General features: G+C 41.1%; 1 protein-coding gene across 5 annotated transcripts in view; it reads right to left on the bottom strand.

Moving 5' to 3' along the window:
* LDLRAD3 (low density lipoprotein receptor class A domain containing 3) overlaps window positions 1-20,276 on the bottom strand; it is a 207,977-nt gene that overhangs the window by 113,298 nt on the left and 74,403 nt on the right. The gene's annotated exons all lie outside the window — the stretch shown is intronic.

The raw sequence follows: 20,276 nt of genomic DNA, 5'->3' as shown, positions 1-20,276 counted from the left end.
TATATAACAAACCTGTCTCTTAATATATTACAAAATCACCTTCCTCCAGTGGTTATCTTACTTAATCATCAAATCTCATTCACATCATATCATTTTAATCTTTCCACAAAAAGTCAAAGAGAGGTTTCCAGTCCTTGAGAAATATATCCATCGATTTTTCTCCAATTAGACATGTCAATTAATCCATCTCTTCAAGTCTACTAAATCCAGTAATTTCAACAGCCATTCTTCCATTATCAGTATTAATTCCATCTTCCATCTTCGCACATATAATGATCTTGCTGTCATAGTCATATAGTAAAAGTCTGATAGGAATTTCCTTCATCACAAATATTTCCTTGCCATCAATTCTGAATGTATTACTGAAATGTTGTTGTAAAGTCATATCTCTAATCCTCCTTTTTACGGAGTGCACTAGCACATCTCTTGGGAGTTTTTCCATTGTCACATATCTAGAATTAATTCTATAAACTTTCTCTATTTCAAGTCCATCAAATCATTCCAGTCCAGAAATTTTTTTGAAACGTTGGTAACTTTATCTCTAATATCTTCATCCATTCCTTCAGAGACAGCGCTGAATTCCAAACAGTAGTCTTTGTCTTTAGGATCCGTCATAGCCATAAAATCCAAATCTTTTTCCAGTTCCACATTTGATATATCTATTCCAATCTCCAGGACTTGCACCTTCCCTTTAATTTTTCTTTCATCTTCTGTTGTTTGTCCAGTTATATCTTTAATCTCATCTACCTCCTTTCTCATAAAGTCCTCTATTTCTTTCAGCTCCTGTTTCATTTTGCCAAATTCAGTTTTCATCTCTTGTCTGTCCTGTCTCAGTTCTTGTTTCGTTATCTTAATCTCATCCACTATTTTCTGGAACATATCTAGAGAGAGAACCCCTTTCTGTACAGCCAAGGTCTCAGCCACTTTCTTGATTGTCATTCTTAAAACCAAGAGAAAGAACCCCTTCAATTTCCAATATAGCCACTATTCCCAAACAAAAAGCAATTTATTTCTTTTTCCAGCCACAAAGGAGTTAATCTTCTAAGCCTATTGACATCATCATCTAGACAGCACAAACTGCCTTATCTCTTATATGACCAAGAGTGCAAAACAAATTTAGTTCCCAGCATCAAAATAGTTAGTGGCATAAAGAATAAGCAGATTCGTCAAAATGAAGTAGACCAGAAAAAATAGTCCCAGACATATAATACTCAAATGTTCATATAAATCAGATTTTCCTCCTCAGATTAGATGCCCCTCATCCGTTTGTATCTTTATAATGCTCAATTCCATGCCAGCTTTTTGCAATAAAAACAAAGATAAGCTATTTCGATTTTCTTCCTCCTTAATTCCGTGTAAAAAAGAGAAAGTTATAACTCACCCAGGGATTCTTTGTTGCTGATTCTTTAACAAATCTCTTTTACTGTAACAATTTAGGCTAGATGATAAAAGTAGACAGAAGAATGCTTGCCTGTTAAAATCCGTTTTTCTTTGAAGAAAAAAAACACATCTCGCTTAGTCAGTTTGAGCTTGCTTGAAATCCCTGGCTCCGTTCGACGCTGCTGGCTACACCTTCGTTCATAGGCGATCCTAATGAATTCCAGTCCCCAACAAACACAACGAAGCTTTTGTGGATGATCTCTTCGTTTCTCCCTTGCCTGGGAGAAAGTTTTTGCCAGTCAAAAAACTCTTCTGACTGGTTTTAAAACTGAAAAAGCTTCCTCTGAGACGGGAGCTCGTCTCAGAGGCAGTCACAGGCGGAGCAATCCTCCTGGGAAGTCCGGGACCTGAATGTCTTAAGGACAGGGCTTGAAGTGGGTGCTGTACTGTCATTGTTTTATCTGCATGGCTATTGAAACTGAGTTTGCAGTATTTTAAATGTTGTGAAATGGTTTTAATACTTCAATAGTTTAATTATATTTTAATGCAGATTTTTGTATGTTCTTAATTATGTGTATTTTATCTGGAAGCCGCCTTGAGTTCCAGTTTGGAAAAAGGGCGGGGTATAAATAAAGATAACAACAACAACAACGCTAAAGTCAAGCACTGACTTCCCTTTGCTTAGCTGGTGACACACACTTTTTAAAAAAGCCATCAATACACCACAGGACTAGGCTACTACAGTGTTGGTACTCTAGTCATTTAAAGTTTCATTACATTCCTAACCAGTTTTAACCCATAAGATTTCCCAATGATTGAACTGGCTATTACCAGGCTTCAGTAATTCTAATTGCTGCTTTCTGGCAAGTATGACAAGCACCCAGACTTCTTTCCAACACTGAAGCTTCAACGGTGGTCAGAGATCTTTGCAGCAGTTGCACAGCACTTCTTTGCCACTTCCCCACCTCCATGGTTGGGAAGAAGGGCAGGGATTATTTGGGAGATGCAGAGAGTCTTGGCCATTCAGGGCCAGAATGGCACTTCTCCTATTCCTCTCCAAAACAGGAAAGGTGAGTGGGTAGAGTGTCAGATGCTACTGCTTGAAGGTGCCCTAACTGACCAACCTGCCCACCTGTCCTTCCCTTAGGACGAATGAACTGGATGGGGGAGATTTGAAATGCCCTGTCTAAAAGGAAAGGCCAACAGGAAGTGGAGGGCTATAATTTTTGGCTACCTTAGCAAGGCTAGGAAGGTTAGACTCCTAGCTCTTAGATTTTTGTTCAAAGCGAAGTAAACAGGTAAGAAAGTGTTTCCTATACATTCATGAACAAAGACCAGGCCCAAATTTCATAAAGTATCAGCTAGCTCAAATGTGGGGAATCTGTGACCCTCCAGATATCACTGGACTCTAACTCTTATCATCCCGAAACATTGGCCATACCTGCTGGGTGTTGGAGCCCAACAACATCTGGAGGAACACAAGTTCCCACTCCTCAGCTAGCTGATAAGAACAGGATTTGGAATAACAGCAAGACCTAGAATCAGTGGAGAGGCTCTTACATCACAGACCAATCACAGCTACATTCTTACTTGAACAAGGTACACTAATGAGATATCACTAACAAGTCATCCTCCTTCCAAAAATGTATTATTTGAGACAAAATGGTAACCTTTGTAATTTTATTTTTCTATAGCATTTCAAGCTCATCAAGAAAATTTCCCCAACCAATCTGTTCTGTACACCTTCTGTCCTTTCTGACAGTATTTTTTCTATTGCACAATCAAGGCTAGAAATTAGTCCAAAAGTGTATCATTTAGATACCTTCAGTGTGGTTGATTAATGGATTCAGAACTGGATAAAACAAACCAATGAGACAGATCACAATAGTATCAATGTGAAGACTGTCCATTAGTAGTGGAAAATCGGCTTATTTTATAGTGAACAGCCCCCCCCCCCACTGATTAGATGAAAAGGAGCTCAATTCTCCAGAACAGACTTATTTATATGATTCATTGATTCAATGCATTTACACCCCACCTTCCAGGTTAAAATCTCTCCAATGGATTACAAGATTAAGAAAACAATAAAATAGGCAATAGTTAAAATACAATTAAAATCAATCAAAACTGCAGCAGTTAAAATACCAATCCAGATAAAATTTAATAAAAAGTTGAGTGAAACCATGTTAAGGTCCACTCAAAAGGGGCCATATGTACATTTCAAATGTCATGTTCTAAAGTCCCTGCAATGTTACTGAAGTAATATTATCGGTGCATCTGCAGTACATAGGATTTTATGCAACAAAACCCTATTTCGCTGACTAAAGCAAGAAATAGTATGTGGGAAGAGAATTATGCCCGTGGATCATGCCCCCACCTCTTACGGCTACATCAGCCTGTGTAGAAGAGATGAGGGTGGAACTAGCAGGTGTAATATTCTCTCCGCATGTTTTAGTCTGCTATCCTGTTTCAGTCAGCTGAACTAGTCATGCTACAAGAAATGCTGTGTATTGCAGATACACTCAAAATATTACTTATGCAATAAGAATCTACATACAAAATGCAGTGTGCCCAGTCACAGAGAAAGGACTGGCTAAACATATGGGTATCAGGTGCAAGTGAACCTGGCCAAAGCATACGTGCTGATTTTCCCTTGTTTTTGTCAACTGAACAGGTTCAAGTCAGGGATTTCTACCAATGATAAATGAGGCTAATTCACTTTTGTATCTTCAGTCGCTTAATAACCTGTTACTCAATTTGCAGAATGTATGTGGTATTCTGTGTTATGAAAAACACTGTATTTGACATAATATATCCCATCTATGATTTTCGAACTGTGATGGTAGATTCACACGTGAAAAATGAAGCTGCAGTCATTCAGCGGTGAACGTGCATGTGTGAATCCCCAGTCCATGAAGATCAATTAAGGGGAAAATGAAGGAAATTTCAAGGGGGAGGAAGAAGCTGCAAGGTAGTTAAGAAGATGGAAAAGGCAAATGTTGAGCAACCATTTGGACAAAGATCCTTTTCAGAGCTTAAATGACTGCCATTGAACTGAAGGCTTCTCCAGTATCTGGTAGCAGGTAATAATGTATAAAGGATTTTTATTAAGCAGCAGCCACAGTACTCTTAAATTGATTTACTATCTTTCAAAAACAAAGCAATGCAATTCCTTTATGGCATGCACCCTTTGCAGATGCATTACTCCTTAGCTGGGATTGTAGAGCAGAAAATGAGACATATCAACTAAATGTCACTTGCACACCAACTAACATTTTTCTAGACAGGACCCAAGGCCAACTCAGAAATGGGAGGCCATAATTTTGAATAGAGGAAATAAATTATCTTTGAGTTACTGCTGTGACATACCAACTCCAGTAGTGGAAAATTCTTAAGCAGAAATACTTTTAAAACACTGAAACCACTTCCAAATTTTAAAATCAAATGAAACTATGAATATGAACTTGTGGTTACATTGAGCTTTGCTATACCATTCAGTAGCCTTGCAGGAAGAGGCAAGTCCATATATCCTTAAAATGAATGGTCTTTTTACATTTGGCTTTTGGAACTTGTAAACATTGAATCCTACTGTCTCCAGGCTTTTGAATAAATCAGGGTTCTGAGAGCGGCCTGACTATCCAATGAGCAACTTTCTGAGGCCACATTCATACACTGTTCTTCTCCTTAATAGGTTCATGTATCATGTACAAGGAGTTCTGAATGTGAGTAGCATTCAAGCATGCAACCTTTCCAAGAAGATCTACTTCTTCTAAAGCAGGGATTGCTAAAGCAGGGTTGCTGGCCCTCATGCATCTTTTTTCTGTTTTGAGGGAGGGGCCTTTTTTTGAAAGGCACTTCCCTACCCAAAGAGGAGTGTGGGTGTGCTCAACTATGGTGTCCATGTGTGTGTGTATTTCTATGTTAGTGTGTGTCTGTGAGAGACAGACAGAGAGAGGGAGATACACATATGTGTTTATGGTCTGTATGTGTGTAGCGCATACGAGAGGCAGTGAGTGTATATATTTTTCCTAGTATTGGGGAATGCTCCATTATTAAACAGTGAGAGCATCATGGTGTGTGTGTGCGTGTCTCAATACTGTATTATCTCCATAATCAGGACTAGCAGAACATCGGTGACTTCCCACAGCAAGCATGAAGGTGTCAGTGAGAAGGGCAGCAATGACTGTATCCTCTTTAATTTTGTGGTATGCTATGTCCCCATGGCAGCCATTTTCTGACTGGCATCCACAGCACTTTCTCAATGCTCACAAAGTGTCTGCTGATTTAAAAAGGTTAGCGAACCCTGTTCTACTGCATTGGCCCTCCATCTTGCCTTTACCCGTTAGTCCTAAAGCAGCAGACGCACCCGCACAAGCAATGTTCAGCACAGAAATTGTAACAACTATACTGACTACCATAAACCTAAGTAATAATAAATTCTATTTGTATAGCCTCTTGTCCCAGGCACATGGCCAGGATTATCCAATAGTAAGATTGCCTTACTTCATTATCATAGGATAAACCCCCTCCTAAAGAAGCAATCTTGTAGAGGACAGCATCACAACATGGCTAACTAAGATTCATGATTCTAATTATACAGCCACAAGAGTGGCTGTATATTATACATATACAGCCACGAGAGTGGCTGTATACTATATTCAGCGGGGATTTTTCACATTCTGCAATGTTAAATTGAAAATACCCCCCATGCCATTCTGATGCTTCCCATAAGCTCATTTCAAAACAAAACCTTACATAACTTATAGTCCTGAACTCAGAAACGCTTGCTTAACAACCCTGTCAATTTTCATGGTGATACACAAAACAGTCAGAGAGAATAGACAGTTCAAAGTGTAAAAAGAGAGAGAAAAACCTCAGAGCCCTTTTGGACTTTTTTCTCTGAGAGTTATAATCTGTTGAAATTCATGAAAAATCAGCCATGTTCACAGAGTACCTGTAATCCTAATACTGATGTTGCCCCATACTCTGACCTTCATCTGCTGCAGTTTAAAAAAATGCCTGGCTGATTTTTAATTAATTTAATAAATTTTGGCTGGGACCCAATGATAGCGCGGAGCATGCTCAGTAAGAACCAACTGTCAGAGTTCTAAAAGCCTCACAGCTGCTGGGCTTGCCTAATCAGAGGGCCACACCCACACCAGACTTTGATTTCATGTGAGACAGTCATGGCTTCCCTCAAAGAATCCTGGAAAATGTAGTTTGTGAAGGGTGCTAAGAGACTCCTATTCCCCTGAGAGAATGGTTTAACAGTCAGCCACTGTGATTGAAGGTCTGTGAGGGGAACAGGGCGTCTCCTAGCAACTCTCAGCACCCTTCACTAACTACACTTCCCTGGATTCTTTGAGAGAAGCCATGATTGGCTTTGAGAGAAGCCATGATAAATTGTTTTAAATTGTTTTTAAAAGATGTGTTTTTAAATTTGTATATTTGTTTTCAATGTTTTTAGTTATTGTAAACCGCCCAGAGAGCTTCGGCTATGGGGCGATATATAAATACACTAAATAAATAGATAAATAAATAATGATTGTCCAAAGTGTAATAGAGGCCTGGTGTGGATGTGGCCAGGGACAGCTTTGTTTTAAATTTGGGTGGGAGGTAGGGTTGCCAGGTTCAGGGCCTGAGACTGATCCTGTATCTTTAGGAGAAGAGAAAGTCAGCCAAGTGCAGGTGTTCTTGCAACATTGTAATGGGAAAAACCACAAGGTAGAATTGTCCCTTCCCCTTGCCCAACTTTGAAAGATACAGAAGACGTCTTGGTTGGCAGGCCCAGCCTGGTCAGTTTTACCTATCCTAATCATGATTGCATAGGAGTATATCCGATTCAACTCAATAATCATACAAATGATCAGACCTGCCTTTTCCCTCCTTCCCCTTTCCTCTCCCTTTCTTCCGCCTTCCTTGCCCACTCCAGCCCTCCGTCCCTCCCCCCCCCCAGTCAGTTTTACTTATCCTAAGCATGACTGCACGGGAGTAAATCCCACTGAACTCAACAAACATGCAAACGACCACATCTGTCCTTCTTCTCCCCTCCCCCTCCTGCCTGCTCCCATCCCAGTCCTCCCCTCTGCCTTTCCACACCTCCCTCCTCCCCCTCCTCCCTTCCCCATCCCCTGTGGTCAGTTTCACCTATCCTAAGCATGATTGCCTGGTGTGTGTGTGTAAATCCCACTTAACCCCATAAGCATGCAAATGATCAATCCATTCTCAGCAAACTTGCACAGGATCCCATTTCTTACCTCCGGGATTAAAAAGCAGGGAAATTCACTAATAGGCAAAAAACCTTGCTCAGAGGCACGCGTTACCAAATTCTTCCAAGCTACACAGCAAGTGGATTGGACTGTGAAAGACCAACCCAAATTGTGTTTGCATTTACACAACTTTGTAGGGCAGTACAATATCTCAGGTCTCCTGCTCCCCTAGTGCATTCACTAGAGCTGCCCAATTTCCCTGCTTTTTAAAGTTTGGTAGAAATATCTGTGGGCTATAGGTACATTCTTAAACCGCAAGGTTTTTTGCCTATTAGTGAATCTAAGCAATAGGTTTCACTGGTCCCTCTCAGTAAAGATGTTCCAGGTTCACTCAACTACATGGTTGATGGGTTGTTGGAATTTCAATTCTAACATTTCCAATGGCTCTCCCCCCCCCATTTAGGATGCACACCTTAATGTGGTGAGACGGTTTGAGAGTGTTGAAGAAGCTGAGAGCAATGCCATCAGGAGCCTAGACCAAGAGGCTAGACTCCTAGCAGGGGCACTCAAGGCGGAATGGTCAACGCTGAGACACCAGACTAAGATGCATCCAAACTCAGAGGAAGGCAACGGGAAACCACCTCTGAATACCTCTTACTGTGAAAACCCTATGAACATAGTATTCAAAATGCAACACGAGATAGTGCTGGAAGATGAGACCCCCAGATCAGAAGGTATTCACCGAGCTACTGGGGAAGAAAAAAGGACTACAAGTAGTGCTGTGACTAATGACACAGCTGTGTCAACCCCGAAAGGAAGCCTAGAGGCTGATGTGCACAGATGCGAAAGGAGAGTCCGGAGTTGTATGACGCACACAACAGGAATATGGAATGTGAGAAGCATGAACCAGGGAAAGTTAGAAATTGTCAAGCAAGAAATGGAACGCATCAACATTATGTTGGCAAAGAAAGAGTGCCTGAATGTATTTTTCCACAGCAGAGTTACAAGGCCAAGAAGCACAGAGTCCGTGCAGATCTCAAGGACAAGTAGCCAAGGCAACCAGCTGGCCTTATCTATAAGACTTAGCAGATCTGGCCAGTCGGTGTGGGGGTCGAGGAGTTTGTATAGAGAGAGCTTGTGATATATTGTCAGTAAAGTAACTCTTAAAACTTATTGCTTGTCCGGCTCATTGCTTCAACTGGCATCTAGCCTGTCACTATACTGTTCTGCATCCTGGGCATCTGCTTGCGCCAGATACAACATCCAACAAGTGGTAGCAGAGGATGGTTACCTGGTGCTGAGGGTTACCTGGTGCTGAGGGTTACCTGGTGCTGAGGATTACCTGGTGCTGAGGATTACCTGGAGCGGAGGATTGCAGAAAAGCGGCAGAGAAAAGCCAGGATTGCAGACCAGCGAGTAAAACAGCAGAGAGACGGAGAAACCGAAAGCTGAGCTGAAAGCTGTGAGAGAGCCATGGGAAAAAAAAAACCTGACTGAAGGACAGAGGTGAGAAGCTCTAATTACAAAGGCGGTGAACTGTGAAAATGAAAGTATGTCTATTACGTTATCGGCCGGGATTCCCTTGAAAAGGCTGACAGGGAAAAATTATGGCACTTGGAAACAGAGAATGCAGGCTTTTCTAGTGAAAGAAGACCTGTGGAAAGCTATCGCAGAAGACCCACCCGCCGTGGTGCCAATTCCAGCAGATTGGAGAAGGCTGGATGAGAGGGGAAAGGCGTTAATTGTTCTTGCTATTGATGATTCTCAATTACTGCACGTGCGTGATGCAACAACGGCAAAGGAAACCTGGGAAACTTTAAGAAATATTCATGTGAAAAAGACTGCCAGTTCTAAAATATATCTTGCCAGATCCAACACATTACACATCCAACACATTACAATACTTGGCATGAGTGAATTAAAATGGAAGGGAATGGGATATTTTCAATCAGGCAACTACAAAATATGTTATGCAGGAAATGAGAAATCAAGAAGAAACGGGGTTGCTTTCATAGTGAGAAGTGATGTAGCAAAAGCAATTAGGAGCTATAACGCAAAGTCTGAGCGAGTGAAGTCAATGAGATTAAATGGGAAACCTATTAACATAACCATCATCCAAGTCTACGCTCTTACGTCAAACACAGAAGAAGAAGAATTGGAGGGATTTTACGCAGAAGTACAGGAGGAAATTGATCACACACCAAAACAAGATGTGATGGTAATCATGGGGGATTGGAATGCAAAAGTAGGGAACAGAGAAGAACTAGGAATTGTGAGAAAATGGGGCTTAGGAGACAGAAATGAAGCAGGAGAAACTTATTGAATTCTGTGAAGTCAATCATTTGTTTCTTGCAAACACATTTTTTGAGCAACCAAAAAGACGACTGTACACGTGGACATCACCAGATGGTCAATATAGGAATCAAATTGATTATATAATTGGTAGCAGAAGATAGAGAAGTTCCATACTTTCTGCAAAAACAAGACCAGGAGCAGACTGCAGTACAGATCATGAACTGGTCATATCGAAAATCAGAGTAAAGTTAAAGAAGAAGAACAAAGCGATCATAATGCCAAAATACAATTAAAATAACATCCCAGAAGAATGTAAAGATCAAATAAGGATCAGATTTGAGGCTTTAAACTTAGTTGACAGAGAGCCAGAAGAACTATGGATTGAACTCAGAGACATTATCAGGGAAGAATGTAAAAAGACAATACCTCTAGTTAAAAAGAGAGAAAGACCTCAATGGATGACTGAAGAAACTCTTAAAATGTTTAAAGACAGAAGGAAAGCAAAAGCAAAAGCAAAAGGAGATAAAAACACGGACAGAACCCTAAATGCAACAATACAGCGTCTAGTACATAGGGACAAAGAGAACTGTTACAATAGTTACTGTATAGAAATAGAAGGGGACAACAAAATGGGAAGAACAAGAGCCCTATTCCAAAAGATTAGAGAAATGAAAGGGAAATTTAAACCATGAGTAGGGATGTTGAATCATCAACAGGGGAACACACTGACTGACCAAGATGAAATAAAAGGAAGATGGAAGCAATACACTGAAGAACTCTATAAAAGAGATGCAAGGATGACAGATTCATTCACGGAGGTACCGTATGATGAAGAACCAGAAATTTTAGAATGTAGGTGAAAGGTCTGATCATTTGCACGTTTATTGAGTTCAGTGGGATTTATTCCTGTGCTATCATGCTTAGGGTAGGTGAAACTGACCATGGGGGGGAGGAAGAGAAGGGGGAAGGGGAGAGAAGAAGAGAGGAGAGTAAAGGAGGAAGGGAAGGCAGAGAGGAGGAAGAGGGGCAAGAGGGGTGAAGGAAGGGGGAGGGAAAGGGCAAGAGGGAGGAAATAGGAGGAGGGGAGGGCAGGCTTGATCGTTTACATGCTTTTTGAGTTCAGCAGGATTTGCTCCTGTACAACCATGCTTAGGATAGGTGAAACTGACCTGGGGGGAGGGGGAGAGAAGGGTAGTGGTAGGGGAGGAAGGATAGTGGCGGGGGGGAGGGGAGAAGGAGGGGGTTGGGTGGATGGGCACTGGGCAATGGGAAAGCCCCTTTCCTTTCCAAAAGGAAAACATTGTGAACAATATCATTGTTTTTTAGGGTTTCCACCACCTTTTTATTCTACAGCAGGCACATGTAGTCTCCCACCCAAATTTAAACCAAAGCTGTCTCTGGCCACATCCACACCAGACCTTTATTTCACTTTAGACAGTCATGGCTTCCCCCCCCCAAATTCTGGTAAGCGTAGTTTGTGAAGGGTGCTGAGAGTTGCTAGGAGATGCCCTATTCCCCTCGCTGAGCTACAATCCTCAGAAGAGGGGCTGACTGTTAAACAACTCTGGCCAATGGAGCTCTGTCAGGGGAATAGGAATCTCCTAACAACTCTCAGTACCCTCCACAAACCACACTTCCCAGGATTCTTTGGGGGAAGCCACGGCTGTTTAAAGTGGAAATAAATATCTGGCGTGTGTGGCCACCTAATTAGCCAATCTAAACAGCTTTTAGAACACTGACAGTTGGTTTTTACTGATCATGCCCGTGCTTATCATTGACTTCAATGTTAAAGTTCTTAAATTAATAAAAAATCAGTCATGCATTTTTTAAACTTTTAAACTGCAGCAGATGAAGGCCATCGTATGGGCAGTGTCAGTAATAGGATAACAGGTACTATGTGAACATGGCTGATTTTTAATTAATTTCAACAAATTATGATACCACTGACAGAAAAAAGTTCAAGAGGGGTCTTGATTTTATTTCTCTTGTTTTACACTTTGAACTCTCAATTCTCTTTGACTGTTTTGTGTATTGCCATGAAAACGTAGAGGGTTGTTAAACAAACGTTTCTGAGTTCAGGACTATAAGTTTTGTAAGGTTTTGTTTTGAAATGAGCATATGGGAAGCATCAGAATGACATGAGCGGTATTTTCAATTTAACATTGCGGAAGGTGAAAAATCCACGCTGGCTATAGTATACATACAACAGTCACTCCTGTGGCTGTATAATCAATCTCAAGCTGCAATCCTGCCTCTTCAACTTCACATTTCCCAGGAGGGTCATAGATCCTTTTTTTGGGAGAAGACTGAGCCAAAATAGGAATTGAACACTTTTGCCTTTTCTTTGTTAGCTGTTATCATTTTGCAATACTCATTGAGTAGCTGTACCAGCATTTGTTTTCTCTGCCTTTTACTATGCACGTACCTGAAGAAAGCTTTTTTGTCACTTTTGGCATCTCTCGCTAACGTCAGCTCATTCTCATCTTGAGCCTTCCTGACACTATCCCTGCAATTCCGTGCTACCTGTCTGTACTCTTCCTTTGTGGCCTGACCTTCCTTCCACTTCCTGAATGTATCCCTTTTTTTGTTGTTTTCAGGTCATTTCTAAGCTTTCTGTAAAACCACATTGGCTTCTTTGTTCTTTTGGTGATGGTGGTGTCGTCGACATCGTCATCGTGTTACAGTCAAATCTCTGTTAACGTGGAAACTCAGATTTCAATTTCATTTTTCTCTTTAGTCTGTCATTTGCTTTGGGAGTTATGAAATGACTGTCACTTGCCATATGTTTGAAAGCTGCTATTAAAAAACAAGAAATACTAGTTGCTCCTCAGGTCATACTGTGGACTGATTATCCTAGGTTTAGCCCCAGTTCATATGCAGTGGTGGGAAGTACTGTACCTACGTAATGCACAGGTAAATAGTCTTGCTAAGGGTGACTACAGTTCTACCTCCGTGTGAAAAAGAATGATTAGTGGGCTTCCATGCTGAAGAGGATATGTTCACAGCCTCCAAAGTGTCATTTCATCACTGCACCCCCCATTGGGCAAAAAAACCCTAAAGACAACCACAAAATTAGTTTCCAGAAGGATAGCCATGTCAGTCTGTTGTAGCAACAAAAAAAACCCTCAGTCTTGCCCCATCTAACAACTTATATTGTGGCAAAAGCTTTCATGAACCAATAGGAGAGCAACCTACCAGGGCACTCTGGAATTGAGCTCAAGGTGAACAAAGAAAGTCCAATGAGAAATGGCTGAACTACAGTTTAAAAGGAAATTCAGTTCTGTCACCTGTGGCATGAATTGATTTTTTTATCATAGTACATGAGTGAACTAGCTTACTAATGTCACCCGAAACATGTTTGGTATTAGCTCTTTATGGGTTTTTGACACCTGGTGAAGACTCGCTTGCTTGCCCAGGCCATTAGAGCAGTCTCCACCAGCTTATTCCCCTCCAGATGTTTTGGGTTACAGTGCAGAGCACCCTTGAAGATTGCACTGATATTTTGAAGCTGTGGCTTCTAAATTTTCCAAGTTCCAAAGGTAACTGCTGCTGGGGAGGTAAACTGCTGTCTGCATCATCTGACTCTAGTTCTGCCCATTATGATGTGTTCATGGGAATGAGGTAGATAAACTATTTGCAGTATGTTATGCTGGCATCATGGCACAGAATGGTATAACTAAAATAGAGAACTCCCCAGCTCTTACTTATGTTATATATGCTGTCAAGCTGGAATTTTTGAGAGTTAATAGAAGTCTGTTTTTAGCAGAGTTAAGTGGACTGAAGCAGATGTGAGGCTTAGGGCTAAATTAGACATGACACGCAACTGCTTGCATCTTTTCCCTAATTTTTATTTTTTAACCGAAAGCAGCCTCAGAAGCCTGTGAGTAGTTTGAGCAGAAAAAATGACAAAGGCGAACAGATTGCTTAACCCTTTGTCAAGGAAAAATATGCCTGCATCTTTCTACCATGTAATCTACATATTTTCCTTGCCTGGGTGTTAAAAGCAGCAGCAGCAGCAGCAGGGGAGGGCCAATTTTGAGTGCAAGAATAGGATATGAGGGGGTTGGGGAACATGAGAAGGAGTTCCTCTGCTCAAACTTGAATCTCATGAGGCTACTTTTGGGGTTGCTTTTTTGAAGAAGTCAGGAGAAAGATAAGATTGCCTGTCACATCTAGTTTGGAGTTTACTATCCCACTGCAAGTTCATTTTAGCCCTTTTTGGATGTTTCCCCTCACGTGATTAACGATTAACAGTCATGTGAGAAGAAGAATGAGGTAGTGCCTGCTGGTCTATGCACTGGGTCAGGGGAGGGGGAATCTCTGTAGAGGTAAGCCTGCTGTATGCGCATTGGCTCATGATGTGTGACTTGTGATGGTGGGGTGGGGCTAGCACAGTGCACTTGTTTTAGAATGCTGTTCTGTTGTGTGAGCATCTGGTGCAAGGTAGCAGCCCTGTGTGAAGGCCAAGAGCTTCTTCCTAACTGTACTGGCCAAGTCATTCTTCTGTGGTTTGCTTTAGGTAGTTAGCTAAAACAATATTACTCCCTTAGCCTCACTCTGAGAATTTAAAAACAAAACAACTGCAGGCTTCTGAAGTTCTTTTGATGGTCTCTGAATAAATGAGCATAAGAGAAATGATGTGCTTTCTTTTCCACCAGTGGTGCCACTGTTCCACATGACAGGGTGCTTTTAAGCTAGTAGACCCTCCTAGGCTGTGTAGAGACACTATATAAATCAAGTCACTTGGTGCTGATTGCACAGAAGTTGTTCATCATCTGAAGAATGCCGCTGTAGCAGAGCTGCTGGAGTTTGCTGAGGGCAGCCTGGCAAAGAGAAGGGGCTGAGGATGAGTCTGTGACAGTGAAGTATAGCAAGTTCTCTTCAAAGGATAAAGAACCTACAGTAGGGCCCCGCTTATATGGCGGGTTAGGGACCAGGCCCCCGCCATAAAGCGGAACCCATAGACTATAATGGGGCCGTCGCATGAAAATGTCGCGAAATGCTGCAAAATCGGCTTTAAAAGGGGGAATTTCCCACCGCCGCATTAGCGGAACGCCGGAATGTGGGGCCCACCTGTATTCACCAAATGGTTGCTTCTGCATGAAAGAGCACCAAAGTTGTAATCAGTCAAATTCATCACCATCATCATCAGACTGAAACCAGTACTCATGATGTAGCCTCTTCTTATTTATTTATTTATTTTATTTATTTATTGCACTTGTATACCACCCCATAGCTGAAGCTCTCTTGTGTTGCTCAGCTCTTACCCAGGGATATCTTGAGCCAACATTCTTTCATCACACAGTTCTGCTAACTTTAATACATAGTAGTATTGGTAATTCATCTTGGTCCAGTCCCACTTACCGTATGATATGTTCTGCATATAGATTAAACAAGCAGAGTGATAAAATACACCCCTGTCTCATATCCTTTCTGATTGGGAATCAATCGGTTTCTCCATATTCTGTACTTACAGTAGTTTCTTGTCCAGAGTGTAGGTTGCGCATCAGAACAGTCAGATGCTGTGGCACCCCCATTTCTTTTAACGCATTCCATAGTTTTTCATGATCTACGTAATCAAAGGCTATGCTGTAATCTATAAAGCACAGGGTGATTTTTCTTCTGAAATTTCTTGGGCCGTTCCATTATCCAACATATGTTTGCGATATGATCACTGGTGCTTCTTCCCTTTCTAAATTCAGCTTGGATGTCTGGAATTTCTCACTCCATATATGGTAAGAGCCTGTGTTGTAGAATCTTGAGCATTACTTTACTTGCATGGGATATTAAGGCAATAGTTCAATAATTACTCCATTCCCTGGGATCCCGTTTCTTTGGATTTGGGATGTATATTGAACTCTTCCAGTCTGTAGGCCATTGTTTAGTTTTCCATATTTGTTGACAAATGTTTTTCAAAATTTCAAAATTCAGTCTCAGTAGCTTGCTGCAACTCAATTGGTATGCCATCTGTTCCTGGTGATTTGTTTCTTCCAAGTATTTTAAGAGCAGCTTTCACTTCACATTCTAAAATTTCTGGTTCTTCATCATATGGTTCCTCTATGAATGAATCTGTCACGCTTGCATCTCTTTTATAGAGTTCTTCAGTGTATTGCTTCCATCTTCCTTTTATTTCATCTTGGTCGGTCAGTGTGTTCCCCTGTTGATTATTCAACATCCCTACCCTTGGTTTAAATTTCCCTTTCATTTCTCTAATCTTTTGGAATAGGGCTCTTGTTCTACCCTTTTTGTGGTCCTCTTCTAATTCTTATACAATAACCATTATAATAGTTCCCTTTGTCCCTATGTACTAGACGCTGTATTGTTACATTTACGGTTCTGACTGTGTTTCTATCTCCTTTAGCTTTTGCCTTCCTTCTCTCTTTAACCATTTTAAGAGTTTCTTCAGTCATCCGTTGAGGTCTTTCTCTCTTTTTAACTAGAGGTATTGCCTTTTTGCATTCTCCTCTGATAATGTCTCTGATTTCATTGCATGTTCCTACTGTGTGCGTCGTATAACTCCAGACTCTCCTTTTGCATCTGTGCACATGAGCCTCTGGGCTTCCTTTTGGCGTTGACCCAGCTGCGTCATTAGTCACAGCGCTACTCGTACTTGTCCTTTGTTCTTCCCCAGTAGCTCATTGAGTGCCATCTCACCTGGGGGTCTCATCTTCCAAAACTGTCTCGTGTGGCATTTTGGATACTCTGTTCATAGGGTTTTCATGGTAAGAGATACTCAGAGGTAGTTTTCCATTGCCTTCCTCTGAGTTTGGATGCATCTTACTCTGGTGTCTCAGCGTTGACCATTCCACCTTGGGTGCCCCTGCTAGGAGTCTAGCCTCTTGGTCTAGACTCCTGACGGCATTGCTCTCAGCTTCTTCAACACTCTCAACCCCCCTCACCACGTTATTGTGTGCATTTTAGAGGGGGGTCTAAAGCTGAGACCTCCCTAAACAATCCCCAGAAGCATAGCAATCAAATTCAGCTAATCATCAACACCTGCAAAGATTGTTGTGACTTTTTAATACAGAGATAAAAATCTGGATATCTGCACACTTACCTGGCAGTAAGCTCTATTGGAACAATGGGACCTACTTTAGAGTAAACATGTATTGGGTCACACTGTTGTTCCTTTTATTATTTTGCTCTCTATGACCACCATCGTGATGGAAACCTCTGCCTGGCTGGATGGAATGCTGCCACCAGAGCTAAGCCCTGAAATGGGATGTTTTAGGGGTAGGGCATTGACTGTTTTGGTTCTGCTGGATCCTCAGGCCCCTGTGCAGTGCCAGCCTGGAGCTAGCATAGCACGAAAGGCACCCTTCTCCCTGGTCTTGGTTGGCATGGCCCAGCAGGGTTTAGGATTATTTATTAATTATTATTATTTATTTATTAGATTTATATCCCACCCTTTCTCCCAGTAGGATACAGCTGCAGTTCTGCCAGTCCATCCAGCCCTGTTTTGGATTGCTCTGACTTACCATTTTCCTATTGTCATAGCTCTGTGTACAGCTGTGCAAAAAAGGCTAATGCTGTTTTAGGCTGTATTAACAGAAGTATAGTTTCCAAATCTCATGAAGTACTAGTTTTCCTCTGGTTAGGCCTCATCTTGAGTACTGTGTCCAATTCTGGACACCACACCTCAAGAAGGAACAGGTTCAGAGAAGGAACAGGTTCAGAGGAGGGCAATAAGGATGATCAGGTGACTGGAAACAAAGCCCTATGAGGAGAAACGGAAAGAAATGGGAATGTTTAGTCTTAAGAAGAGAAGACTAAGGGGAAACATGATAGCATGCTTCAAGTACTTGAAAAGGGGAGGGCCAGAATCTCTTCTCGATCATCTAAGAGTGCAGGACAAAGAATAATGGGCTCAAGTTGGCTGAACATCAGGAAAAACTTCCTGCTTGTTAGAGCGGTATGACAATGGAACCAATTACTTAGGGAGATGGTGGGTTCTCCAACTCTGGAGGCATTCAAGAGGTAACTGGGTATCCTTTAAGTTGGATTCCTGCATCAAGCAGGGGTGGGACTCCATGGCCTTATAGGCCCCTTCCAGCTCTACTATTCTATAATTCTACATAGCATAGCATTGCCTGTAACACAGTAGGTTGTGTTGCCGTGTTTGAAAAGTATTGTGCCATTTTTTGTCAATCGCTTTTTCACAATAAAGTGGTATATAAATTTTGTTAAATAAAAATTGGCTCAACTTTAATGCAAACTATGTATAGTTTCAGCAAAAATGGTCATTTGCCAAAGGAAATTAGCACCATTGATCCATGTAGGGGGTACTCCATTGTCACTTAATTGGATGGTTTATTAGTAGCTGATTCATGGATTTCATAGTGCAGTGCCAAGATTTTGTAATGGTTCCTGTAGAAATAAGAGATGATGAGATTCACTGGTTATAAAGATCCAGAGAAATTCCTGTAAGCTGAATGTGTGTCACTGGAGCACGTGTGGCATGCCACACTGCTGCAAAGTTCCAGTATTCAACACACTGAGGTAAGTTTAGGATGCATAGGTTTGGTTTCTAAATATTATTCTCCTTCCAGACCATTGTGAGGGATCTAGCAATTTTTTCAAAGGATTGTACAATACCACAAACCAAGGGGAAGTTGTTCTTTATCTTGCTATGCTCCTCATGCTTCAACTTGATGAGCATGAAAGAATCCTGAAAGATTTGAGATTTCTGCTCACGTTTCTATCCTATTCTATGTTCATCTGGTTTAGTGTTGTTGAGGAAATCTGAACACATCTCTGAACTGAACTGGAGAGGAAAGTAATGCCAAGCGTTAATAAAGAAATTAATAGCTCAAGAAGATATTAAGCCCCAAATGAGTCTTCAGAAAACAGTCATGATAAACCGGCTGCCACAAGACTATGTTAATGATCCTGCAGGTGTCTGCAAACAAGCTGTCTTGCAAATATTATGAAATCAAATATGATTGGTTAGCTCTGTACAATATTTTCTTAAAGAGAGAATACAATTATGAAAAATGCATGGATTTTTTTTCTAGAGGGCTTAGATGTACATAGTGATAAAGTGTTTGCTTTGAATAGAAACATTAAAAAAAGGGCTAAAAGCATTTTCACCAGAATTTGATCACCTTCTCTGGTGACAGCCATGGATAGCGGACAGGAAATCAGGGGATTTTTTCAGAGCAGGAGTGATGATGTCCTCTGCTGGAGTGCCTGGATAATCAATGGGCCCTCCTTCCTATGGCAAGTGAATGATATGATAATGAGGCTTTCAAGTTGGCTTGTGACAGATAAGCATAGAGGAAGTCAGAGAATGAGGAAAACACTTAAGCAGAGGCTAGGTACTTCTTTCCTTTTCTTTGATGGGCTTCCTGTACTTCACACTAATGCTTCTTTGCTAGATTTTTTGCATTTCTAATTAAAAGCTAAAGGTTAAATGTCAGCTGCCTAAAGATCTTTTCTTATAGTTCAGTGTGTTTTACAGGTTGATCCTATGCAGTCAGAAGTAAGCACCCCTGAATTCAATGGAATGTTCTGTATTTTTGTGCTCTTCTTAGGGGTGCGGCTGTGGAAATTGTTGTGATAAGCTCTTACACTTGTACCATTACATTACTGATTACAGCTTATTTGTTTCAAGCCTTCCTTCTTTGTTCTTTTCTGAAGATAGTTCATTCAGATATTAAATTCAAGACTACCAGTGAAAAAACTATAGGAAATGATTGGAGAAGCAGCTGAAAGTTGTAGGTTTGGGGGGGAGAGGAGTATATTGGAGTCTCCAATATACTCCAAGATGGTACAGAACTGAATATTATGGATGTAGTATTTATGGCTGTCAAAAACCTTTTTGGTCAGTAGATTATTTTATAAAACTATGTCTCTTTCTCTTTTCATTTTGTGTTATCCTTCTGAACCATGAAAGTTTATGTTGTATTCCTTGGTCCAGTACAACAGCACAAAATGAAGACACATAGGAAAAGATAAAATCTTATGAATTAATGAGCCAGATATTTTTTTAAAAGTTGAAGGGGGCATGTTGATCAATGGGGATGTATATTAACCAATTTGACTGAATTACAAAACACAACTAGGAATATAATTCTTGGGGGAGGGGTTCTCAGTGAACTACCTTTTTAAGAACTAACTCCTGTTCCAGAGAGTTGTCTCTTCATATTTTAATGAGGTGACACAGAATAGAACAACTTTGGAATGGTTTTCACAATAATTTTTTATCTCCCAAATGCTGACAGATTTGCATGCTATTGTGCTGCTTCAGATATCTGTGCCAGCCTTGCGGAACGATCTTGTGAACGCTTCAAATTATTTCCAAAATGTCTCAAGACTGTGGCTATTTAGTTGTTTGCTTCCCCTGTCTTTTCTAAAGGTTTGACAGGAAGTGTCAAGTGTGAACACACAGCA

This window comes from Rhineura floridana, chromosome 2, assembly GCF_030035675.1.
Source record: "Rhineura floridana isolate rRhiFlo1 chromosome 2, rRhiFlo1.hap2, whole genome shotgun sequence".
NCBI classification, from domain to species: Eukaryota; Metazoa; Chordata; class Lepidosauria; order Squamata; family Rhineuridae; genus Rhineura; species Rhineura floridana.
This window is presented reverse-complemented; position numbering and strand designations above follow the sequence as displayed.